The sequence below is a fragment of the Macaca nemestrina genome, chromosome 11, assembly GCF_043159975.1.
Source record: "Macaca nemestrina isolate mMacNem1 chromosome 11, mMacNem.hap1, whole genome shotgun sequence".
NCBI lineage: Eukaryota > Metazoa > Chordata > Mammalia > Primates > Cercopithecidae > Macaca > Macaca nemestrina.
The window spans coordinates 131709304-131736329 of NC_092135.1; the positions used below are offsets into that span (position 1 = coordinate 131709304).

Below are 27026 nucleotides of genomic sequence, written 5' to 3' on the forward strand. Positions count from 1 at the left end.
CCAAGCTGTATCTGGGGGCCTATGAGCTGAGGCTAGAGCTGGAGTGACTGGGATGTGGGGAGCAGTGTCCTGAGGTTGCACAGGGTAGCAGGGCCCTGGGCCTGGCCCACAGAATCATTCAGTCCTCATAGACCTCAAGGCTTGTGATGGGAGGGGCTGTCTTGGAGATCTCTGAAATGCATTTGAGGCCTTAGCATTTGGCTCCTTTTTAGTTATGCACATCTCTCTAACAAGTGGTGGCTCTGTGGCCTGCCTGAATTGCTCTCCTGAAAAAGCTTTTTCTCTTTCTCTGCCACATGATTAAGCTGCACATTTTCCAAACTTTTATGCACTGCTTCCCCTTTAAATATAATTTCCAACTTGAAGTCATTTCTTTCTTCCTGCATCTAAGTGTAGGTTGTTACAAGAAGCCAGGCTACATCTTGAATGCTTTGCTGCTTAGAAATTTCTTCTGCCGGATACCCTAGGTCATCACTCTCAAGTTCAAAGTTCCATAGGTCCCTAGGGCATGGACGCAGTACAGCCAAGTTCTTTGTTAAGGCATAACAAGGGTGACCTTTACTCCAGTTTCCAGTAACTTTTTCATTTTCACATGAGACCTCATCAACCTCGTGCTCATAGCCCATATTTTTATCAGCATTTTGGTCACAATCATTTAACCAGTCTCTAAGAAGGTCCAAACTTTCCCTTCATCTTCCTATCTTCTTCAGAGTCCTCCAAACTCTTCAAACCTCTGCCTGTTACCAAGTTCCAAAGTCACTTCCACATTTTCAGTATCTTTATAGTAATGTCCCACTCTCAGTACCAATTTTCTATTGGTACTATTTTCTGTTGGTACCGATTTTCTATTCTTCATTGTGTTGCCATGAAGAAATGCTTGAGACAGGTAACTGATAAATAAGAGGTTTAATTGACGCAAGGTTTTGCAGGCTGTACAAGCATGGTGCTGGCATCTGTTCATATTCTGGGGAAGCCTCAGGGAGCGTTTACTCATGGCAGAAGGTGAAGCAGGAGCATGTCACATGACAAAAGCAGGAGCAAGAGAGAGTTGATGGGGGTGGTCCGCACACTTAAATAACCATATCTTGTGAATACTCACTGACTACTGCAAGGACAGCACCAAGCCATGAGGGATCCACCCCTATGATCCAAACACCTCCCACCAGGCCCCACCTCCAACATTGGGTATTATATTTCAACATGAGATTTGGGTGGGGACAAATATCCAAACTATAACACTAACTGAACTGTGATTTAACATTTTCATTTGTCACATTTGGAATTTTTTTCCAGTTATGTGAATCAGTTTGTGCCACTTGATGTACCTCTCAGTAGTTAGCAATTTTTTTTTTCTTTTTTGGAGACGGAGTCTCGCTCTGTCGCCCAGGCTGGAGTGCAGTGGCCGGATCTCAGCTCACTGCAAGCTCCGCCTCCCGGGTTCACGCCATTCCCCTGCCTCAGCCTCCCGAGTATCTGGGACTACAGGCGCCCGCCACCTCGCCCGGCTAGTTTTTTTGTATTTTTTAGTAGAGACGGGGTTTCACTGTGTTAGCCAGGATGGTCTCGATCTCCTGACCTCGTGATCCGCCCGTCTTGGCCTCCCAAAGTGCTGGGATTACAGGCTTGAGCCACCGCGCCTGGCCCAGTTAGCAATTTTTTATTTGTAGGTCATATCCAGGTTACATTTAAACATATTCTTTTTGGGAAAATACCAAAAACCACAGTGAGAAATGAAACTTCCCTTTATTGCTAATTCTATAGGAAAATGCTCTTAACAGTTTTGTGTGCATCATTTTCATTTTTTGAAATTATTTTATGTATATGCATATATCTAATGTGTATTCTCACACCTATTTTGTTAAAATAAAATCTAGTAAAGGCTGAACATATTGTTCTTTACTTTGCATTTTTAATTTGCCAATAAATTACAGACATCTTTAGAGGCCAATACCAACTGATTTGACAAGTTCTTTTAGTAATTGCATAAAATCTTTACTTTGGATTCAATGTGGTTTTTTCAACCAATTAACATTGATAGAGATTTAGGCGTTTTCCAAATTTGTCTTTGTGCACATTAGGGTGCAAACATGCTTTAATACTTTCTTTACATTACTATGTTTCCATATTCTTAGCCTCTGATGAATTCTTCATCATGTGGATCCCCAGCAGCTTTACCTCTCTCATTGAACCCTGACTGCTGTAGACTGGAAGTAGTGGCTGTGGCATAGTAGTGCGTTGTACACTTTTTGACTTGAAATATAGTGAGGCAGAAAGAATAGGAGTGAGGCTAGAGGCTAGACCATAGCTCTACTGGAGTTTCTGCAGGAAAGGCCAGGCAGGGCAGGGGAAACAGTTTAGCACTGGTTGGTTTGAATAATTTCAGTGGGCTCTGAGCTCTAAGGGCAGGCCCTTTGCTGTCTCTAATAATTGACTGGCCTGGGGAGGTGCACTGCATCCCTACCAGACAGGGATTTTTAAGATGTGAAAATTTCATAATATACAGAAAATTTAAAAATACACACAATACAGGAAGTATTTTATTCTTATGGATAAATACCCAATAGTGGAATAGCTTGATCTATGGTAGGTGTGTTTTTACCTTTTTGAGAATTTGCTAAACAATATTTACAAGCGGCCAGACCAAGGTGCCCTCCCAGCACCAGCATATGAGAGGTCCAGCTCTTCACACTCACCAACACTTGATGTCTTAGTCCATTTGCATTGCGATAAAGGAATACCTGAGGTTGGTTAATTTATAAAGAAAGCATGTTTATTTGGCTTGTGGTTCATTCAGGCGGCACAAGAAGCATGGCACCACCTTCCACATCAGGTAAGAGACTCAGGCTATTTCCACTCATGGCAGAAGGTGAGGGTGGAGGGTGCTGATCACATGGCGAGAGAGAAGCAAGAGAAGAAGGAGGCAGGTGCCAGGCTCTTTTTAATAATCAGTTCTTGCTGAAACTAATAGATGGAAAGTTCACTAGTTACTGGGAGGGGGCACTAGGTCATTCATCAGGGATCCATCCAAACACCTCCCACTAAGCCTCACTTCCAACATTAGAGATCAAATTTCAACACTTGATTTTGGAGGGACAGATAACTCAACTGTATCATTTGATATGGTCAGTCTTTTTCATTGCAGCTATTTTAATGGGATGTGGATTAAACTGCAGTTTTAGTTTGATTACCGTAATCATTAGTTATGTTGAACGTCCTTACATGTGCCTGTCTGCCATCTGTGTACCTTCTTTGGTAACTGTCTTTTGAAATCTTTGCTCATTAAAAAACATAGATGTCTTTTTAAAATAGACTTTTTATTTTACAATAAATTTAGATTTAAAGCAAGGGTGCAAAAAAATAGCACTGAGAATTCCCATGTATCCTTTGCCAGTTTCCCCTATTGCTAAATCTTGGATTACTATGCACGTTTATCACAACTCATTAACCAACACTGACACATTATGATGAAGTAAAGTCTATGTTTTCTTCAGATGTCATTAATTTTCACCTAATGCCCTTGTTCTTTTCTGGGATCCCATCCAGGATACCACATGACATTTACTCATGACATTTGTTTCATCTCCTCTAGCCTGTGACAGTTTTTCAGACTTTCTTTGGTTTTGATAGCGATTTGTTTTCTGGCACTGCTTCTTCTACAGCTTCTTTAGTACCTGGTACTGATTCAAAAGCACTCATCTCCTTCAAGTCATCTTCTGCTGATTCCTCTGGTGTGGTGTCTATTCGTTCTTGAATTTTTCACAGATCCATATCTTGAAAGAACATATCCCCCCACCTTTTGTTGCTGAATTAGAGATGTTAGGTTTGCAGGCAGGTAGACCACTTTGACACCTTCAGTGTTGAACTCATGGGTTCTGGGTGGCTCGGGGCATTGTCCAAAATCAAAAGAACTTTCAAAGACAGTCTCTTACTGGCAAGATATTCCTGACTTCAGGGACAAATCAATGTAGAACCAATCCACAAAACGTGTTCATGTCGAGGCCTTCTTGTACAACAAAAAAACTGGTAGTGGGTATTGATCTTTTCCCTTCAAGGTATGGGGGCTGGCAGGTTTATAGATGGGGGCAGTCCTATTTGTAAACCCAGTGGCATTTACACAAAGCAGTAGAATTAGTTTATCGCTTCCTGTCCTGAATCCTTGTGTTTGCCTCTCTTCCTTAGATTAGGGTTATGGTTAGTAGCCTGCAGATCAATGTTGAATAGAAGCGGTAACAGCCCCTGCCCCCATCCTTGGCATGATCCAAGGAGTGAGTATTCAGTCTTTCACTGTTAAGGATGATGTTAGCTGTGGGTTCCTCCAAGATGCCCTTCATTAGTTTAAGATACTTCCCTTTTTTTTTTCCCTAGTTTGTTGAGAATTTGTTTTATCAGAAATGGATTTTGGATTTTTGTCAAACACTTTTTCCATACCTAATGAGATAATTATATGCTTATACATTTTTAGTTTATTTATATGGTATGTTACTTTAAATGATTTATAAAAATTATTTATTTTATCACTAATTGTGGTGAAATACACATAGCATAAAATGTATCATCTTTAACACTTTAGGTACACAATTCAGTATTGAGTACATTTACATTGCTGTGCAACCAATGCCACCATTCATTGCCAGAACTCTCTTCATCTTCCCAAACTGAAACTTTAGACCCCTTAAAAAATAATTCTCCATTCTCCCCTTCTTTCAGCCCTTGTCAACAAGCATTCCACTCTTTTATTCTATGAATTTGACTATTTTAGATACTTCATATAAATAGAATCATACAGCATTTGCTGTTTTGTGACTAGCTTAGTTCACTCTGCACAATGTCCTTAAGGTTCATTCATGTTAGCATATGTCAGAATTTTCTTCCTTGCTAAGGCTAAATAATATTGCATTCTGTATATATACATCACATTTTTGCTTGGGTTGTTTCCACTTATAGGCTGTTGTGAGTTACATTGCTATGAACGTGGTGATACCACCTTGATTAATTTTCTAATGTCAAACCAGCCTTGCATTCCTAGGATAAACCCCATTTGGTCATGATGTATAATCTTTTTATGTAGTAACTGTTTTAAAAATTACAGAATTTGACTTGCCAATATTTTGTTTAAAATTTTTGTATCTAAGCTCATAAGGGTCTGTAATTTTTTTTCCTCCTCATAATGTCTTTATCTGGTTTTGGTACTGTGATAATGCTGGTCCCATAAAATGAATTAGGAAATCCCCTAGGCTTCAGTTTTCGGGACTAGTTTGTGAATAATTGGTATTATTTGTTTCTTCAATGTTTGCTGGATTCATCAGTGATATCGTTTGAGCTTCACTTTGTCGTGTGTGGGAACGTTTGAATAACAAATCCAAATTCAATTTAAAAGATACTGGTTAGTTCTATTTGTGTTACGTTATTTATTCTTGTGAATAGTCTAGCAGTTTGTGTCTTTAACAAAATGTGTCAATTTCATCTAAGTTGTAGTTTTTTTGGCATAAATTTTTTCATGATATTCTCTTAGCATTTTAATATCTGTAGAATCTATGGTGATACTACCTCTCTCATTCCTGATATTGATAATTTATTTCCTCTTTTTTTTTCAGATCAGGGTGTCTAGAGCTTTACCAAATTAATTGATCTCAACAAACCAGCTTTGGTTTCATTAATTTTGCCTATTTTTAAAATGTATTCTCCATTTCATTGGTTTCTACTCAGAAGTAAGCCTCCAGGGAAGGTAGATCACTCACCGTCATGTTTATTTTTCAAGGACAGTCATCTGCAAGTGCCCAGTCACCAAAAGAAAAGGTGATTAAGCAAATGTCTAGTACCAGTTAGGGTGTCCCAAAAGGGGCCATCCTGTGCTCCTACAAGGATTATACTGGTTGTCTACAGAATCTCTCACTCAATGTTCTTTAAGGTGTTACCTGACACACACTGCTTAGCTCATCCATGAAGTATCAAGAAAACCTGCAGAATATAATTCTGTCCAATGCAACAAATATTCTGGTTGATCTTCTTTGTGCAAGGCTGTGTTTGTCTGTTTGGATTGCTATAAAGGACACCTGAGGCTAGGTAATTTATAAAGAAAAGAGGTTTAGTTGGCTCATAGTTTTGCAGTCTTTACACGAAACACAGGGCTAGCATCTGCTTCAGGTGAGGCCTCAGGAAGCTTACAATCGTGACAGAAGGTGATGGGGAGCTGGCATGTCACATGGCAAGAGCAGGAGCAGGAGAGAGACAGGGGAGATGGCACATACTTTATTTTTAGTTTTTATTTTTATTTCTGGGGTACATGTGAAAGATGTGCAAGTTTGTTACATAGGTAAACATGTGCCCTGGTGGCACATACATTTTTTTTTTTCCTGCTCTTAAACTTTCTTCTTTTTTTTTAAATACTTTAAGTTCTGGGATACATATGCAGAACATTGTTACATAGGTATACATGTGCCATGGTGGTTTGCTGCACCCATCAACCCGACATCTAGATTAGGTATTTCTCCTAAGCTATCCCTCCCCCAAGACCCCCCATCCCCAACAGGCCCTGGTGTGTGATGTTCTGCTCCCTGTGTCCATGTGTTCTCATTGTTCAACTCCCACTTATGTGTGAGAGCATGCGGTGTTTGGTTTTGTGTTCCTGTGTTAGTTTGCTGAGAATGATGGTTTCCAGCTTCATCCATGTCCCTGCAGAGGACATGAACTCATCCTTTTTTATGGCTGCATAGTATTCCATGGTGTGTATGTGCCACATCTTCTTTATCCAGTCTACCATTGGTGGGCATTTGGGATGGTTCCAAGTCTTTGTTGTGGTGAATAGTGTTGCAATAAACATAGGTGTGCATGTGTCCTTAAAGTAGAATAATTTGATATCCTTTTGGTATATACCCAGTAATGGCATTGCTGGATCAAGTGGTATTTCTGGTTCTAGATCCTTGAGAAATTGCCACACTGTCTTCCACAATGGTTGAACTAATTTACATTCCCACCAACAGTGTAAAAGCGTTCCTATTTCTTCATATCCTCTCCAGCATCTGTTCTTTCCTGAGTTTTAATGATCGCCATTCTAACTGACATGAGATGGTATCTTATTGTGGATTTGATTTGCATTTCTGTGATGACCAGTGATGATGAGCTGTTTTTAATGTATTTGTTGGTTGTATAAATGTCTTCTTTTGCAAAGTGTCTGTTCATATACTTTGCCCACTTTTTGATGGGGTTGTTTTTTTCTTGTAAATTTGTTTAAGTTCCTTGTAGATTCTGGATATTAGCCCTTTGTCAGATGGATAGATTGCAAAATTTTTCTCCCATTCTGTAGGTTGCCTGTTCAGTCTGATGATAGTTTCTTTTGTTGTGCAGAAGCTCTTTAGTTTAATTAGATCCCATTTCTTAATTTTGGCTTTTGTTGCCATTGCTTTTGGTGTTTTAGTTATGAAGTATTTGCCCATGCCTATGTCCTCAATGGTATTGCCTAGATTTTCTTCTAGGGTTTTCATGGTTTTAGGTCTTACGTTTAAATCTTTAATCTATCTTGAGTTAATTTTTCTATAAGGTGTAAGGAAGGGGTCCAGATTCAGTTTTCTACATATGGCTAGCTAGTTTTCCCAACACCATTTATAAAATAGGGAATCTTTTCCCCTTTTCTTGTTTTTGTCAGGTTTGTCAAGGTTGAGATGATTGTAGATGTGTGGCATAATTTCTGAGGCCTCTGTTCTGTCCCATTGATCTATATGTCTGTTTGGGTACCAGTACCATGCTGTTTTGGGTACTCTGGACTTGTGGTATAGTTTGAAATCAGGTAGCGTGATGCCTCTAGCTTTGTTCCTTTTGCTTAGGATTGTCTTGGCTATACCGACTCTTTTTTAGTTCCATATGAAATATAAAGTAGCTTTTTCTAATTCTGTGAAGAAAGTCAATGGTAGCTTGATGGGGATAGCACTGAATGTATAAATTACCTTGGACAGTATGACCATCTTCACGCTATTAATTCTTCCTATCCATGAGCATGGAATGTTTTTCAATTTTTTTGTGTCCTCTCTTGTTTCCTTGAGCAGTGGTTTGTAGTTCTCCTTGAAGAGGTCCTTCCTATCCCTTGTAAGTTGTATTCCTAGGTATTTTATTGTTTGTAGCAATTGTGAATGGGAGTTTACTGATGATTGGGCTCTCTGTTTTTCTACTATTGGTGTATAGGAATGCTTGTGATTTTTGCACATTGATTTTTGTATCCTGAGACTTTTCTGAAGTTGCTTATCAGCTTAAGGAGATTTTGGACTGAGATGATGGGGTTTTCTAAATATACAATCATGTCATCTGCAAACAGAGACAATTTGACTTCCTCTCTTCCTATTTGAATACCCTATATTTCTTCCTCTTACCTGACTGCCTTGGCCAGAACTTCCAATACTATGTTGAATAGGAGTGGTGAGAGAGGGCATCCTTGTCTTATGCTGATTTTCAAAGGGAATGCTTCCAGCTTTTGCCCATTCAGTATGATATTGGCTGTGGGTTTGTCATAAACAACTCTTATTATTCTGAGATATGTTCCATCAATACCTAGTTTGAGAGGTTTGAGCAGGAAGGGCTGTTGAATTTTTTTGAATATCTTTTCTGCATCTATTGAGATAATCATGTGGTTTTTGTCATTGGTTCTGTTTATGTGATGGATTACGTTTATTGATTTGTGTATGTTGGACCAGCCTTGCATCCCAGGGATGAAGCCAACTTCATCATGGTGGATAAGCTTTTTGATGTGCTCCTGGATTTGGTTTGGCAGTATTTTATTAAGGATTTTCACCATCAATGCTAATCAGGGATATTTGCCTGAAATTTTTTGTTGTTGTTTTGTCTTTGCCAGGTTTTGGTATCAGGATGATGCTGGCCTCATTAAATGAGTTAGGGAGGATTCCCTCTTTTTGTATTGATTGGAATAGTTTCAGAAGGAGTGGTACCAGCTCCTTTTTGTACCTCTGGTAGAATTCCACTGTGAATCCATCTGGTCCTGGGCTTTTTTTGGTTGGTAGGCAATTAATTACTGCCCCAATTTCAGAACCTGTTATTGGTCTATTCAGGGATTCGACTTCTTCCTGGTTTAGCCTTGGGAGGCTGTATGTGTCCAGGAATTTATCCATTTCTCCTAGAATTTCTAGTTTATTTGTGTAGATGTGTTTATAGTATTCTCTGGTGGTAGTTTATTTCTGTGGGATCAGCGGTGATCTCCCTTTTATCATTTTTTATTGTGCTATTGATTCTTCTCTCTTTTCTTCTTTATTAGTCTGGCTAGTGGTCTATCTATTTTTTTAATCTTTCAAAAAACCAGCTCCTGGATTCAAACATTTTTTGAAGAGTATTGTGTGTCTCTATCTCCTTCAGTTCTGCTCTGATCTTAGTTATTTCTTGTCTTCTGCTAGCTTTTGAATTTATTTGCTCTTGCTTCTCTAGTTCTTTTAATTGTGTTGTTAGGGTTTTGATTTTAGATCTTTCCTGCTATCTCCTGTGGGCATTTTAGTGCTACAAATTTCCCTCTAAACACTGATTTAGCTGTGTCCCAAAGATTCTGGTATGTTGTGTCTTTGTTCTCATTGGTTTCAAAGAACTTATTTATTTCCTTCTTAATTTCAATATTTACCCAGTAGTTATTCAGGAGCAAGTTGTTCAGTTTCCATGTAGTTGTGCGGTTATGAGTGAGTTTCTTAATCCTGAGTTCTAATTTGATTGCACTGTGGTCTGAGAGACTGTTTATGATTTTCGTTCTTTTTCATTTTCTGAGGAGTGTTTTACTTCCAATTATGTGGTCGATTTTAGAATAAGTGCGATGTGGGGCCAAGAAGAATGTATATTCTGTTGATTTGGGGTGGATAATTCTGTAGATGTCTATTAGGTCTACTTGATCCAGAGCTACCTGAATATCCTTGCTACTTTTCTGTCTCATTGATCTGTCTAATATTGACAGTGGGGTGTTAAAGTCTCCCACTATTATTGTATGGGAGCCTAAGTCTCTTTGTAGGTCTGTAAAAAGTTGCTTTATGAATCTAGGTGCTCCTGTATTGGGTGCATATATATTTAGGATGGGTAGCTGTTCTTGTTGCATTGATCTCTTTACCATTATGTAATGCCCTTCCTTGTCCTTTTTGATCTTTGTTATTTTAAAGTCTGTTTTATCAGAGACTAGGATTACAACCCCTGCTTTTTTTTTTTCTTTCCATTTGCTTGGTAAATATTCCTCCATCCCTTTATTTTGAGCCAATGAGTGTCTTGCATGTGAGATGGGTCTCCTGAGTACAGCACACTGATGGGTCTTGACTGTTTATCCAATTTGCCAGTGTGTGTCTTTTAACTGGGTTATTTAGCCCATTTACATTTAACGTTAATATTATTATGTGTGACTTTGATCCTGTCATTATGATGCTAGCTGGTTATATTGCCCATTAGTTGATGCAGTTTTTTTATAGTGTCAATTGTCCTTTAAATTTGATATGTTTTTGCAGTGACTGATAACCATTTTTACTTTCCGTATTTAGTGCTTCCTTCAGGAGCTCTTGTAAGGCAGGCCTGGTGGTGACAAAATCTTTCAGCATTTGCTTGTCTGTAAAGGATTTTATTTCTCCTTCGCTTATGAAGCTTAGTTTGGCTGGATATGAAATTCTGGATTGAAAATTCTTTTCTTTAAGAATGTTGAATATTGGCCCCCAGTGTCTTCTGGCTTGTGGGGTTTCTGCAGAGATATCTGCTTTTAGTCTGATGGGCTTCCCTTTGTGGGTAACCAGACCTTTCTCTGGCTGCCCTTCACATTTTTTCCTTCATTTTAACCTTGATGAATCTGACAATTCTGTGTCTTGGTGTTGCTCTTCTCGAGGAGTATCTTTGTGGTGTTCTCTGTGTTTCCTGAATTTGAATGTTGGCCAGTTTTGCTAGGTTGGGGAAGTTCTCCTGGATAATATCCTAAAGAGTGTTTTTGGTACATACTTTTAAATAACCAGATCTCGTGAGAAATCACTCACTATTGGGAGGACAGTGCCAAGCCATTCATGAGGGATCCACGCCCATGATCCAAACACCTCCCACCATGCTTTACCTTCAACACTGGGGATTATAGTTGACCATGATATATGGAGGGGACAAACATACAAACTATATCAAAGGCATAGCATGGGTTCTGTGAAAGGAGGGTGAAAACACAAAGATGACATCGCCACTGACCTCAGGGAGTGCTCAGTAGACTGAGGGAGACAAGTACATATTTTCCTGAAGGAGGGCACTGGAGTGATGGCATGTTTAGAATGTGAAAGTAGAGCAGTCACAGAGAGGCAGCCCAGCAGAGTGCTTGCTCAGGGACTGGGCCAGCAACTCCCCACTGCATGTGATGTATCTGAGGAAAGTCATTAAAATAGGCAATGGTCACTTTCCATCAAGTCCCTGGTGTGGTCCATGGAGGCAGGATTGTCAATCTGATTTCGGCATTTCAGAGGCCTCTTAGGGTTTGGATACGGAAGAAGACAACCAGCAATGATTATGTATTTCAGAGATGTGCGTGAGCCCCAATTTCTTGCCAGTTGGGAGGTCAGTGTTGAGGGCCTTACTATCTTAAGGAAATCCTTGACACATAGGATGCCAATTTCTTTCTGGACAGAGAGTATTTGGTTGGTTAAAGTTAAAATCTGAATTTTGTTTTGGGATATATTCCAAAAATATTAGCTTTATTCAAATTTACTTTCACTTTATCTTTCTGAATTTTCAAGGTCCAAAAGCATTGCTTAGTAATTCTGTTTCTAAACTCACATTGCAGCACTGGGCATGATCTGTCCAAGGCAGAGACCATAAGATAGTCTTGTCTGGAAAACATACAAGTAGGTATCTCAACAAATGATACTCATATATTCTTGTTCTTAGGAGTAAATCATTGGCAGTGAGTATGATTTTTTTTTTTTTTTATGAAAGGATAAATACACACCCTCTATTGAGGTCAGGTTTTGTGCCTGTACTTCTTCCGCCTACTGTATCATAGGAGATTAGAAACCCAGCTGCTGGCTCGGGCTGCAGTTCTCTGATGGCTCGCACACGGTGGACCAGCCCTGTTTTCCTATGTGTTTCTCTGCTGCTGACCTGTGGATTTGCTGAGGCAGGGAAGCTGCTGGTAGTGCCCATGGATGGGAGCCACTGGTTCACCATGCAGTCGGTGGTGGAGAAGCTTATCCTCAGGGGGCATGAGGTGGTGGTAGTCATGCCAGAGGTGAGTTGGCAACTGGGAAGATCACTGAATTGCACAGTGAAGACTTATTCTACCTCATACACTCTGGAGGATCTGGACCGGGAATTCATGACTTTCGCCCATGCTCAATGGAAAGTACAATTACGAAGTTTCTTTTCTCTATTTCTGAGTTCATCCAATGGTTTTTTTGATTTATTTTTTTCGCATTGCAGGAGTTTGTTTAATGACCAAAAATTGGTAGAATACTTAAAGGAGAGTTCTTTTGATGCGGTATTTCTGGATCCTTTTGATGCCTGTGGCTTAATTGTTGCCAAATATTTCTCCCTCCCCTCTGTGGTCTTTGCCAGGGGAATAGCTTGCCACTATCTTGAAGAAGGTGCACAGTGCCCTGCTCCTCTTTCCTATGTCCCCAGAATTCTCTTAGGGTTCTCAGATGCCATGACTTTCAAGGAGAGAGTATGGAACCATGTCATGCACTTGGAGGAACATTTATTTTGCAAGTATTTTTTCAAAAATGCCCTAGAAATAGCCTCTGAAATTCTCCAAACACCTGTCACGGAATATGATCTCTACAGCCACACATCAATTTGGTTGTTGCGAACGGACTTTGTTTTGGACTATCCCAAACCCGTGATGCCCAACATGGTCTTCATTGGTGGTATCAACTGCCATCAGGGAAAGCCATTGCCTATGGTAAGTCATCTCTCCTTTAGCACATTAAGAATAATCTGGCTTTGTAAATTAAAAAAAGATTCCTTACTGAACTGTGATTTGACATTTTGGTTTGTTGCATTTCAAATTTCTTTCCAGTTTAACAAATTATTTTGTGCCAATTCATGTACTTGTCAGTTATCAAATTTTATAAAACTGCCCTTCTTGAAAGTGTGTATATATAATTTAAAAATTATACATCATATTCAGCCTACATTTTTGAGTACTATGTTTAGAAAAGTACCAACAACCGCAGTAAGAAATGGAACTTCTCTTTTTTGCAATTTCTATGTGACCCCTGAGAGCAAATGCTCTTAGCAGTTTTGCATACATTCTTTTCATTAAAAAAGTGTTTCAGTTGTGTATATATAATTTAAAAATTATAGGTCCTATTCAGCCTACGTTTTTGAGTACTGTGTTTAGAAAAGCACCAAAAACCACAGTAAGAAATGAAACTTCCCTTTATTGCTAATTTTTGTGACCCCTAGAGGAAATGCTTTTAGCAGTTTTGTGTACATTCTTTTCATTAAAAAAAAAAAAGCATTTTAGTTATACGCAATATCTAATGTAAATTCTCATACCTATTTTGTTAAAATAAAATCTTGTATTAGGTTAGACATATATTTCTTTACCTTGCATTTTTCATTTGCCAATAAATAATAGATTCCTTTATAGACAAATACAGACAGATTTGACAAGTTCGTTTAATAGTCTTTACTTTGGATGCTATGTAGTTTTTTTTAACCAATTAGTATTGATATATCTTTAGGCATTTTGCATTTTTTGCTTTTATGAATAAGGCCATGTAAACACTCTTTAATAATTTCCTTATGTGAATATTTTTCTATATTCTTGCTTTTATCTTAGTAGACTAGAGTCTTACATGTAGGGTTATAGGGTTTTCCTGAGTTGAGAAGGATTGGCATCTTTTTACTATTAAGTCATCCTGTTCAGGAATATGTAAGTCTCACTATTTATTCAGATCTTGTTTTATATACCTAAATAAAATTTTTCACTATATAAGCATTTTATGTTTGTTATTAACATTTATTCCTTGGCATTTTATTATTTTTGAAACTATTTTTTTACAGGGCAAATTTTCCATTTCTACATTTAACTGACTATTGGGGTTTTTGCACATGTATCTTGTATCCAGCAACATTACTAACTTTTTTAATTATTTTTTAGTATGCATTAGATGTACAATATACCCTACCATCTGCAAGTAATTCCCTTCTCTGATATTTATACTGCTTCTTTTGCTTTGCTGGAGCATATACTTCCAAAACATTACTGAGTAATATTGTTAGAGTAGCCAGTTTAAATAGGAATTCGGTCACTTTTGACTGAAAAATCCTTGAAAAATACCAGAATAAGATTCTGGCAAATGCACAGTTGCTAAATCCAGATGAATCACTTGGTGTCTCATCTCATTATATTATTTTATTAGGGATGGAGTATACATTTTTGTCTATTGCTGTGGCTGCTTACAATGTTCAGTAGACTTTGTAACACAGTCATATCTGTCATTGGCAGATGTTTGGTAAAAGAGTGACCTTTCAGCCTACTCATGGGAAAGTGAAATAATGCTCTTTCTAAAAAGCAGGAAGACTACAGTTGTAGGCCTTTCAAAATTAGGCATGACTTTCAGTTCTTGGCCAGACCGGGCGAGGAGATGCAAGTTGAAGGACTCTTAAGAGGTTGGACTTATCAAAGCACTTTTCTCCTCTTTATCCTCCATTAATTACAGTACCAAACACCATCCATGTGTTGCCTACACACCACATCTGTGGCTGAGGGTGAGGCTCTGCCACTTCCTGAACCCACACTGAGTTCATTATGGCTCACAGGGTCACCCAGAGGCCTTTAGAGATATAAAACCCTATATATGATTTTATATCACCTATGATAGGGAGATATACATAAAAAATGAAACATTAAACTCTATATGGTTTCATTTATTTTGATTATAAATCTTTTATGAGATAAGAAATAAATGTGTTTATATATCTATTAAAGAATATACATGTATGAAAGTTTTTATAGTTGCAGAGGGTTATGTATATTAATGTATATATTTATGATTATATCCGTAAATCCAGCAGAATTCTCACAGAGGAATTCAGATCTGAAAGAGGGCTTTCTGTCAAGAGCCTTGGATGTGGCCCAACCACAAAAGTAAAAGTCGACTGTCGTTGAAAGAAGGATGGACACTGCATATTGCTCTTTCCTTGTTTCAGAGGCCAGGATGTGTCTGGGAAAAGCATGCAGTTGGTTACATCTTGTTGGGAAACAGGATTCGAGTCTGAGTCTCATCTGTCTGATGAGAAGGGAGCATTACTTAATGATAGAGTACGTGTTTGCACATGTACGTGTTTGTGTATATGCAGGTGTGTTTGTGTGCGGTGTCCCAGACCCTGCACAGGGGATTTTCTTGAAGGTCTCCTGTAACAAAATCTCCTTGAGCCTATCCGGGAGAATTACATCCAGGGATGTAATTAAATACTTTAACAAGGATGGCAGATGACCCCATCTCGAACGTCAGGGATCAAATTTCAACATGAGATTTGGAGGGGACAAACTTTTAAACTATATAATTTGGTATGGTTGTTCTTTTGCATTTCAGCGTTCTAATGTGTGTGTTGATTAATGATGTGTAAACAATTCAGCAGAACATTGAAATAGTTTTAATGAGAAAAAGAGGAAGTCACTCCTAGTCTCTTTGAATTTTTGGTTAGTTCCAACAGAATTGATGACTGGTTTTAGGTGAAAAGAATTCAGGCTCCGTCTATACCATCCATGGTAGGTTCAGCTCTGCAGACCTGGGGATGGGATATGGTTACAGAGCAAGAAAAGATCTGTGCTTCCCCCATTGCTCTAAGTTTCTGGCTCCAGTTCAAGATCCAAATTCAAAGTTAGCTTTTGGTGGACAAGACTAAGGCCTCCCGCTAAAATTGTTTACTTCAAGTTTTTATTTTCAAAGTGTTCAACACACACAAAAGAGAGACTTAGTGTCATGACCACCCGTATATCAATCTTAGGTTAAATAATTTTCACTATTTTGCTGAACTGATTTCATCTATCCCTTTTTTCCTGTCTTTAAAGAAAACTTTTTTAAAAGAGAAATTTGTGTCAATCTTTTTTATTATACTTTAAGTTCTAGGGTACATGTGCACAATGTGCAGGTTTGTTACATAGGTATACATGTGCCATGTTGGTTTGCTGCACCCATCAACTCGTCATTTCCATTAGGTATTTCTCCTAATGCTATCCCTTCCCCAGCCCCCCACCCCCTGACAGGCCCTGGTGTGTGATGTTCCCTGTGTCCATGTGTTCTCATTGTTCAATTCCTACTTATGAGTGAGAATATACGCTGTTTGGTTTTCTGTCCTTGTGATAGTTTGCTGAGAATGATAGTTTCCAGCTTCATCCATGTCCCTGCAAAGGACATGAACTCATCCTTTTTATGGCTGCATAGTATTCCATGGTGTGTATGTGCCACATCTTCTTTATCCAGTCTATCATTGGTGGACATTTGGGTTGGTTCCAAGTCTTTGCTATTGTGAATAGTGCTGCAATAAACATATGTGTGCATGTGTCTTTATAGTACCATGATTTATAATCCTTTGGGTATATACCCAGTAATGAGATCGCTGGGTCAAATGGTATTTCTAGTTCTAGATCCTTGAGGAATTGCCACATTGTCTTCCACAATGGTTGAACTAATTTACACTCCCACCAACGGAGTAAAAGCGTTCCTATTTCTCCACATCCCCTCCAGCATCTGTTGTTTCCTGACTTTTTAATGATCGCCATTCTAACTGGCATGAGATGGTATCTCATTGTGGTTTTGATGTGCATTTCTGTGATGACCAGTGATGATGAACATTTTTTCATATGTCTGTTTGCTGCATAAATGTCTTCTTTTGAGAAGTGTCTGTTCATATCCTTTGCCCACTTTTGAATGGGTTGTTTTTTTTCTTGTAAATTTGTTTGACTTCTTTGTAGATTCTGGCTATTAGCCCTTTGCCAGGTGGATTGATTGCAAAAATGTTCTCCCATTGTGTAGGTTGCCTGTTCAGTCTGATGATAGTTTCTTTTGCTGTGCAGAAGCTCTTTGGTTTAATTAGATCACATTTGTCAATTTTGGCTTTTGTTGCCATTGCTTTTGGTGTTTTAGTCATGAAGTCTTTGCCCGTGCCTATGTCCTGAATGGTATTGCCTAGGTTTTCTTCAAGGGTTTTTATGGTTTTAGGTCTTACATTTAAGTCTTTAATCCATCTTGAGTTAATTTTTCTATAAGGTGTAAGGAAGGGATCCAGTTTCAGCTTTCTACATATGGCTAGCCAGTTTTCCCAACACCATTTATTAAATAGGGAATCTTTCCCCCTTTTCTTGTTTTTGTCAGGTTTGTCAAAGATCAGAAGGTTGGGGATGTGTGGTGTTATTCCTGAGGCCTCCATTCTGTTCCATTGGTCTATATATCTGTTTGGGCACCAGTACCATGCTGTTTTGGTTACTGTAGCCTTGTAGTATAGTTTGAAGTCAGGTAGCGTGATGCCTCCAGCTTTGTTCTTGTTGCTTAGGATTGTCTTGGCTATGCAGGCTCTTTTTTAGTTCCATATGAAATTTAAAGTAGTTTTTTCTAATTCTATGAAGAAAGTCAATGGTAGCTTGATGGGATAGCATTGAATCTATAAATTACCTCGGGCAGCATGGCCATTTTTACGATATTGATTCTTCATATCCATGAGCATGGAATGTTCTTCCATTTGTTTGTGTCCTCTTATTTTGTTGAGCAGTGGTTTGTAGTTCTCCTTGAAGAGGTCTTCATACCCGTTGTAAGTTGTATTCTTAGGTATTTTATTCTCTTTGTAGTAATTGTGAATGCCATCTTGCTAGACATTACCTTTCAACCCCCAGTTTGTGTCATTTTAAAAAGAAATTCTTGGCATGTCATTCCATCACTGAATACTTAATTAAATACGAAAAATAAGAAACATTTGTTACATAGCCACAATATCATTATCATATCTAAGGCAATAAAAATTCTTTAATATTATCTCATTTCCAGTCCATAATTAAATTTCCCCCATTTTCTGGAACAACATCTTTCCATATAGATCAATGGAATAAAATGGAGAATTCAGAAATAAACCCATATATTCTTGGCCAATTGACAAGGTGTCAAATTTTGACAAGTGTGTCAAGATCATTCAAATGGGACAGAATAGTCTCTTCAATGGAAGACCCACCCTGGGGTCCTTCAGGTCCAGCATCAGACTCCAGACCATTTGCAGAGATCATCCAGCCGTCTCCCACCATGCCTCTGATGAATCCTTCACCATGTGCATCCACATGGGTCCCGCAAATATTTTCTCACAGTCTGTTGAGTGACTTTCCTTACAAATACTTCATTGTAGAATAAATAGAGGTTTGTAGCAAGGTTGCAACAAATAGTTTAGAGAATTCTTATCTATCCTGTGTCCAGTTTCCCCATTGTTATATCTTATGTTTCTATGGCACATCCATCGCAACTCATTCACCAATATTGACACGTTATGATGAGCTAAAGTCTGTTTCCTTCAGATTTCATTGATTTTTACTTAATATCACTGTTCTTTTATGGGATCCCATTGATACCACCTGAAATGTAGTCATCATGTCTCCTTAGTCTCTTCCAGTCTGTGACGGTTTCTCAGACTTCCCCTGTTTTTGGTGACTTGGGCAGTTTTGAGCAGTCCTGGTCAGGTGTCCTGTAGAATGTTCCTCAGTGTGTGTTTGACATTTTTATCATGGTTAAACTGGGGTTATAGGTTTTTGGTAGGAAGACACAGAGGTCTTTTCTTGTTTTCTTGCGTGTAGAAAAGAGTGGCCTGTTCTCCAATGCATTGCTTGTACCTTTGTAAAAACTTGGCTGTTCATACATCTGTGCATGTATTTCTAGACTTTGTGTTCTGCTCCACTGAAATATTTGTGAAATATTTGATTACTGTAGCTTTGTGATAATCTTGAAATGAGGTAGTGTTACCAATTTTTTTCAAATTGTTTTTGCTATTGTAGGTCTGCTACATGACCGTATGGATTTTAGAATAAGTTTTTTAGTTTGGTTTGATTGGGATTGTATTGAATTTATAGATCAACTGGGGAGAAACAACATCTTATCAATTTTGAGTTTTCCAATTCATTAACATATCTATTTAAGTCCCTCATCAGTGTTCTGTAATTTTCAGTGTACAGTCTTTCACATTTTTTGTCAGATATATTCCTAAGTGTTTCATGTTTTTGATGCTATTTAAGTGATATTTTTATTCCAATTTTTAATTGTTCATTGCTAGTATAGTTGACCCCTGAACAATATGGGAATGAAGCGGACCAACCCGCTGAAGCAAAAAATCCACACAGATCTTTTGATTCTCCAAAAACATAACTACTAACAGCCAACTATTTACCAAAAGCCTTACCAGTAGCATAAACAGTCAATTAACACATATTTTGAATGTTGTTAGTATTATATCTTATATTATTACAATAAAGAAAGCTAGAGAAAAGAAAATGTTATTTAAAAACATAACATATGAAAAAATGCCCAGTATCACTAATCATCAGAGAAATGAAAGTCAAAACCACAATGAGATATCATCTCACACCAGTTAGAATGGCTATTATTAAAAAGTCAAGAAACAGTAGATGCTTGCGAAGCTGCTGAGAAAGGGGACCAGTTGTACACTGTTGGTGGTGGGAATGCAAATTAGTTCATCCCCTGTGGGAAGTAGTTTGGAGATTTCGCAAAGAAGTCAATAGACACCACCAATAAAATAGAAGTTTTATATATATATAAAATCATTTTACCAAGAAACACATGCACTGGTATGTTCATTGCATCTCTATTCAGAATAGAAAAGACATGAAATCAACCTAGGTGCTCGTCAACAGTGGCTTAGATGAAGAAAACGTGGAACATATACACCATGGAATATGCAGTCATAAAAAAAGAATGAAATCATGTTCTTTGTAACAACATGGATGCAGCTGGAGGTCATTATCCTAAGGAAATATACACAGACACAGAACACCAAATACCATGTGTTCTCACTTAGAAGTGGGAGCCAAACAGTGGGTACTCATGGGCATAAAGATGGCAACAATAGACACTATGGACTCTAAAGGGGAGAGGAAGGGGTGCAGGAGTTGAAAAACTATTGGGTACTATGTTCAGTACTTGGGTGATGGGAGCAATCATGCCCCAAACGTCAGCATCACGCAATATACTCAGGTAACCTGCGTATGTACTCTTGAATCTAAAATAAAAGTTGAATATGTATGAGCGGAAGTGAATCATCAAAAAGGTCTCCGTCTTCATCATCTTCCATTGAGTGGTCTGTGGAGGAGGAGGAGGAGGAGGAGGAGTAGATGTTGGTCTTGCTGTCTCAGGGTGGCAGAAGCAGAAGAGGTAGAAGAGGTGGAAGGGGAGGCAGGAGAGGCAGGTGCACTTGGTGTAACCTTATGGAAATACATCGTAATTGCTGTCTATTTTTTTCTCTTTGATTTATTTAAAAATGCTTTTATACAGTACTAATCCTTCTTCCCCACTTGCTTTGGTTTCAGTGCCCATATCATAGAAAGGTTCATGTTGTAATAGAAGTCAATAGCAGTCTTAAATAATTGGAAGCCTTTCTATGAGGCTTATATTGTGTAAAGCCATTTTTTTTTTTTTTTTTCTGGCACTGCTGCTTCTACATCTTCTTTCTCATCAAGTACTTATTGGAAAGCACTCATCTCCATCAGGTCCTCTATTAATTCCTCGAGTGTAGTGTCTATTGACTCTTGAATTTCTCCAAGATTCATATTTTGAAACACCTTATCCCCCACATTTTGTTGCTTAATACACAATCCCTTTCATGACTTCCTTGATTGGCTCTGTCATAAATCCTGTGAAGTCATGTGCAACATCTGGACACAGTTTTCTCCAGAAGAAATGTATTGTTTGGGGCTTGGTGGCTTTCACAGCTCTTTCTGTAACAACAATGGCATTTTCAATGGTGTAATCCTTCTGGACTTTCATGACATTCTCTATCCAGATTCTCTTCCATAGTATTGACAATCTTTTCCATAAAAAAGTGTGCGTAATGAGTTCTAAAGTTCCTTATGACCCCTGATTGAGAGACTGAATTAGAGATGTTGGGTTTGGAAGCAGGTAGACCACTTTGACACCTTCCGTGTTGAACTCATGGGTTCTGGGTGAGTAGGGGCATTGTCCAATATCAAAAGAACTTTAAAAGACAGTTCCTTACTGGCAATACATTTTCTGCCTTCAGGGACAAAGCATTGATGGAACCAATCCAGAAAAAATGTTCTTGATGTGTAGGCCTTCTTGTTGTACAACCAAAAATCTGTCAGTGGGTGTCGATCTTGTCCCCTCAAGGCTTAAGGGTGGGCAGTTCTACACATGAGGTCAGTCCTGAGTGTAAACTTGACTGTGTTTACATAAAACAGTAGAGTTAGCCTATCCCTTTCAGCCTTGCATTCTGGTGCTTGGTTTACTTCCTCGCTAATAAATGTCTTTTGTGTCATCTTGTTTTTGTTTTTGTTTTTTCCACAATAGGGCACTGTCATCTGCATTAAAAAACCTGTTCAGGCAGATATCCTTCCTCCTCAATAATTTTCTTCGTGGCGTCTGGGAACTCATTTGTCTCCTTTTGCTTGGCAGAAGCTGCTTCTGTTATCTTGACAAAAAACTAGCAAACCATCCTTTGCCGCCATTAAATTCTCCAATTTTGGATTCTTCACCTCTTTTTTGCTTTAAGTTGTCATATAATGACTTTGCTTTTCTCAAATCACAATGGCATCTATAAATAAGACTTTCTTATAGCAATGCTACACTCACATTAAAGCTGCATTTTCAATATGAGACAAAAGGTATTTCAGAAAAAAATGCAAGGTTTGACTCCTGCTGGCATTGCTGCAGCAATGTCTTCATGAATCTCCCTCCCTCCCTCTCTCCCTCCCTCCCTCCCTTCCTTCTTTCCTTCTTTCTTTCTTTTTTTTCCAGTGGTCCTTGTCTAGCTTCATTTATTTTGAAATGGCAGGCAATCACCATGGTAGAGCTCAGTCTATGGTACCAATCAAGCAATTTGACTTTTTTGGTAATTCTTTGCTTCTTGGGAGTAATTCCAGTATCATTAGTGGTGCTCTGTAGTCCCATGATGGTATTCAAGGTTTACAATATTGCACTAAACATGATGAAAAATACAGTAGAGCCATGAGAGATCACTTTTACTCTGACATGCAATTTATTGGAGAGATGAAATGCTCAGAGAGTATAAGTGTTATATCACATGCATTTAACCCACACTTCAGCTCACTGGAAGAGCAACAGGAGGTAGCTACAAAATTATTACAGTAGTGTAGTATATACTATAGGTAATTTTGTGCAGTTAAGATTTAATGCTGCATCTATACATTTGTTTGTATTTCTTTCCAGTGCTAATGATGCACTGTACAGTCTGGAAGTGTTTGCGTGTGTTTTAATAATTTTTTATAGATTTGTGCATATTTTAAAGTAATAAATAATAAAATAGAGTAGTATCTACACATGCTTTATGCATTAATGGCATACCTACCTTTAAAAATTTTTTAGATATTTCTAGTTTATGTGGTTTATATGTACGTTTTTTCAAACTGTTGGAAGTTTCTTTGCAATATATTTATCTATAAAAATCTGTTTTTTTAGATTATAAAATAAAATAAATAAAAATCTATCTATAAAAAAGTTTGCAATATATTTATCTATAAAAATCTGCATATAAGTGGATCCACACAGTTCAAAACCCTACTGTTCAATGTCAACTGTATATAGAAATAAGATTAATTTTTAAGTATTGTATCTTGCAACCATGCTAAACTTAATGTATTTGTTCTAGGAGATTTTTGTAGAGTTTGTTATTATTCCTACATACATAAACATGTTGTCTGTGAATGAGACCTTTTTATTTTTTTCTTTACAATCTAGATACTCTTTCCTTCTTTTTCTTCCTTGACTGCACTGGCTGGAACCTGAAGAACAATGTTGAGTAGAAGTGGGGAGGGCCCCCGTCCTCGGCGTGTGTTTGACTTGAGGAGTGGAGCATTCAGTCTTTCACCATTAAGGATGATGTTAGCTGTGGGTTCCTCCAAGATGCCCTTCATTAGTTTAAGATACTCCTCTTTTTTTTCCTGAGTTTTTTGAGAATTTTTTATCACATGTGGATTTTGGATTTTTGTCAAACACTTTTTCCATACCTATTGAGATAATTATATGCTTATACTTTTTTAGTTTATTTATGTGGTATGTTACTTTAATTGATTTATAAAATTATTTATTTTATCATTAATTATGGTGAAATACACATAGCATAAAATGAATCATCTTCATCACTTTAGGTACACAGTTCAGTATTGAGTACATTCACATTGCTGTGCAACCAATACCACCATTCATCTCCAGAACTCTCTTCATCTTCCCAAACTGAAACTTTGGACCCATTAAAATATAATTCTCCATTCTCCCCTCCTCTCAGCCCTTGCCAACCATCATTTCACTCTTTTATTCTACGAATTTGACTATTTTAGATACTTCATTTAAGTAGAATCATACAGCATTTGTCATTTTGTGATTAGCTTAGTTCACTCTGCACAATATCCTTAAGGTTCATTCATGTTAGCATATGTCAGAATTTTCTTCCTTTCTAAGGCTGAATAATATTTCATTCTGTATACCTACACTACATTTTTGCTTGGGTTGTTTCCACTTCTTGGCTGTTGTGAGTTATGCTGCTATGAACATGGTGGCACAACCTCGACTAATTTTCTAATGTCAAACCAGCCTTGCATTCCTCGGATAAACACCACTTGGTTATGGTGTATAATCTTTTTGTGTAGTACCTATTTTAAAATATTACAGAAGTTGACTTGCCAATATTTTGTTTAAAATTTTTGCATCTAAGCTCATGAGGGTCTGTAATTTTCCTATCTTATAATGTCTTTATCTGGTTTTGGTACTGTGATAATGCTGGTCTCGTCAAATGAATTAGGAAATCCTGTAGGCTTCAGTTTTTAGAACCAGTTTGTGAATAATTGGTATTATTTATTCTTCAATGTTTGCCGGATTCATCAGTGATGTCATCTGAGCTTTGTTTTGTGAGGGAAGGTGTGAATTACAAATCTAAATTAAATTTAAAATATACAGGATACAGCAGGGTGTGGTGGCTCAAGCCTGTAATCCCAGCACTTTGGGAGGCCGAGATGGGCAGATCACGAGGTCAGCAGATCAACCTGGCTAACACGGTGAAACCCCATCTCTACTAAAAAATACAAAAAACTAGCTGGGCGAGGTGGCGGGCGTCTTGAGTCCCAGCTACTCAGGAGGCTGAGGCAGGAGAATGGTGTAAACCCGGGAGGCAGAGCTTGCAGTGAGCTGAGATCTGGCCACTGCACTCCAGCCTGGGCGACAGAGTGAGACTCCATCTCAAAAAAAAAAAAAAAAAAAGATGCAGGTTACTTCTGTTGGGGTTATGCATTTATTTTTGTGAAAAGTCTAGCAGTTTGTATCTTTAACAAAATGTGTCCATTCCATCTAAGTTGCAGACTTTTTTTGGCATAAACTTGTTCATGATATTCTCTTAACATTTTAATATCTGTAGAATCTATGGTGATACCACCTCTCTCATTCCTGATATCGATAATTTATTTCTTCTCTCATTTTTTTTAGATCAAGGTGGCTAGAGCTTTACTAAATTAATTGATCTCAGCAAACCAGCTTTGGCTTCATTAATTTTCTCAACAAACCAGCTTTGGTTTCATTAATTTCGTCTATGTTTTGAATATATTTTCCATTTCATTGATTTCTGCTCGGAAGTAAGCCTCCAGGGAAGGTAGATCACTCACCGTCATGTTTGTTTTTCAAGGACAGTCATCTACAAGTGCCCCAGACACCAAAAGAAAAGGAGACTAAGCAAATGTCTAGTAACAGGGTGTCCTGAAAGGAGCCATCTTGTGCTCGCACAAGGATTATACCCCGAGGTTGTCTGCAGAATCTCTCACTAAATGTTCTTTAAGGTGTTACCTGACACACACTGCTTAGCTCGTCCATGAAGGTATCAAGAAAACCTGCAGAATATAATTCTGTCCAATGCAACAAATATTTCGGTTGATTTTCTTTGTGCAAGGCTGTATTTGTTTGCTTGGATTGCTATAAAGGATAGCCGAGGCTGGGTAATTTATAAAGAAAAGAGGTTTAATTGGTTCACAGTTTTGCAGTCTTTACACGAAACATGGTGCTAGCATCTGCTTCAGGTGAGGCCTCAGGAAGCTTACAATCATGACAGAAGGTGATGGGGAGCTGGCATGTCACATAGCAAGAGCAAGAGCAAGAGAGAAATGGGGGAGATGGCACGTACTTTTCTTTTTAATTTTTATTTTTATTTCTGGGGTACACGTGGAAGATTTTCAGGTTTGTTACATAGGTAAACATGTGCCATGGTGGTGCATACTTTTTTTTTTTTTTCCTGCTCTGAAACTCTTTTTTTTTTTTTTTTTTAATACTGTAAGGTCTGGGATACATGTGCAGAATGTGTAGGTTTGTTACATAGGTATACACATGCCATGGTGGTTTGCCGCACCCATCAACCCGTCATCTACATTAGGTATTTCTCCTAATGCTGTCCATCCCCTAGGCCCTCACCTTGCAACAGGCCCCAGTGTGTGATTGTGTGATGTTCCCCTCTCTGCATCCATGTGTTCTCATTGTCCAACTCCCACTGTGCATGAGAACATGCAGTGTTTGGTTCTCTGTTCTTGTGTTAGTTTGCTGAGAATGATAGTTTCCAACTTCATCCATGTCCCGGCAAAGGACATGAACTCATCCTTTTTTATGGCTGCATAGTATTCCATGGTGTATATGTGCCACATTTTCTTTATCCACTCTATCATTGATGGTCATTTGCATTGGTTCCAAGTCTTTGCTATTGTGAATAGTGCTGCAATAAAATACATGTGCATGTGCTTTGTAGTAGAATGATTTATAATCCTTTGGGTATATACCCAGTAATAGGATTGCTGGATCAAATGGTATCTCTGGTTCTAGATCCTTGAGGAATCGCCACACTGTCTTCCAGAATGGTTGAACTCCTACCGACAATGTAAAAACGTTCCTATTTCTCCACATCCTCTCCAGCATCTGTTCTTTCCTGAGTTTTAATGATCGCCATTCTAACTGGCATGAGATGGTATCTCATTGTCGTTTTGATTTGCATTTCTCTAATGACCAGTGATGATGAGCTGTTTTGATATGTTTGTTGGTTGTATAAATGTCTTCTTTTGTGAAGTGTCTGTTCATATCCTTCACCCACTTTTTGATGGGGTTGTTTTTTTCTTGTAAATTTAAGTTCCTTGCAAATTCTGGATATTAGCCCTTTATCAGATGGATAGATTGCAAAATTTTTCTCCCATTGTGTAGGTTGCCTGTTCAGTCTGATGATAGTTTCTTTTGCTGTGCAGAAGCTCTTTAGTTTAATTAGATCCCATTTCTTAATTTTGGCTATTGTTGCCATTGCTTTTGATGTTTTAGTTATGAAGTCTTTGCCCATGCCTACGTCCTGAATGGTATTGCCTAGGTTTTTTTCTAGAGTTTTCATGGTTTTAGGTCTTACGTTTAAGTCTTTAATCCATCTTGAGTTAATTTTTGTGTAAGGTGTAAGGAAGGGGTCCAGATTCAGTTTTCTGCATATCGCTAACCAGTTTTCCCAACACCATTTATTAAATAGGGAATCCTTTCCCCATTGCTTGTTTTTGTCAGGTATGTCAAAGATCAGATGGTTGTAGATGTGTGGTATAATTTCTGAGGCCTCTGTTCTGTTCCATTGATCTATAAATCTGTTTGGGTACCAGTACCATGCGGTTTTGGTTACTGTAGCCTTGTAGTATAGCTTGAAGTCAGGCAGCGTGATGCCTCCAGCTTTGTTCTTTTTGCTTAGGATTGTCTTAGCTATGCAGGCTCTTTTTTAGTTCCATATGAAATTTAAAGTAGTTTTTTCTAATTCTGTGAGGAAAGTCAATGGTAGCTTGATGGGATAGCATTGAATGTATA

General features: G+C 38.1%; 1 pseudogene; it reads left to right on the forward strand.

Moving 5' to 3' along the window:
- The first annotated feature begins 11951 nt into the window (after positions 1-11951).
- LOC105473889 (UDP-glucuronosyltransferase 1A8 pseudogene) lies at positions 11952-22577 on the forward strand (annotated as a pseudogene).
- The last annotated feature ends 4449 nt before the right edge of the window (positions 22578-27026 follow it).